Below are 623 nucleotides of genomic sequence, written 5' to 3' on the forward strand. Positions count from 1 at the left end.
CACTGGGTCATGGATGATTGCCACATACCCCTTATAAAAAGTAGGCGTTTGTCGATCATCTATTTATGGGGTATATTCATGGACGCTAGGGACTTTGTGCATGTGCCACATGCGTGTTTGTGCAGGAAGTTGTTGAAGCATGGGAAACTGGCTGGTTATTCAACTTAGCATGGTCAAACTTCTTGATCAACTTAAGCATTTCTCAATTGTTTTCTTCAACCAAAGCGGATCTGAGTTTTGTTCAGACTGAAAGTTGAGACTCAGTAGTTTTGTTCTGTTAAAACATTTTAGCACCTAAACTATTGCGATCAACAATGGTTGTAAAATGATATGAACAGAATTGGGATTCCGTGTAATAGACTCAATGCTTTTGTAAATGCTGTTGATAACAGAGAAAATATGCCATGGGATAGTCGAAAACGCTAATAGAATTATTAAGAATTTATCAAGCAAAAACTTTTCTCAGCAAGATCCTTTCGACCTTGGCCGCAAGACTAGGAAGATGAAAGACATTTAAAAGGAGCAAATCATGAAAGTAGGATATAGCTACTATACTTAGGCTTGCTTGATATTAGGCCTGAGCCCCATATGTATGAAAAACTTTGGCGTAGTGCAAATATGTA

General features: G+C 37.9%; 1 protein-coding gene across 1 annotated transcript in view; it reads left to right on the top strand.

Moving 5' to 3' along the window:
* The window catches only part of LOC105165843 (probable galacturonosyltransferase 15), a 7456-nt gene that overhangs the window by 4845 nt on the left and 1988 nt on the right, over positions 1–623 (top strand). The window lies entirely within an intron of this gene.

Source organism: Sesamum indicum, linkage group LG6 (assembly GCF_000512975.1).
Source record: "Sesamum indicum cultivar Zhongzhi No. 13 linkage group LG6, S_indicum_v1.0, whole genome shotgun sequence".
Taxonomy (NCBI): domain Eukaryota; kingdom Viridiplantae; phylum Streptophyta; class Magnoliopsida; order Lamiales; family Pedaliaceae; genus Sesamum; species Sesamum indicum.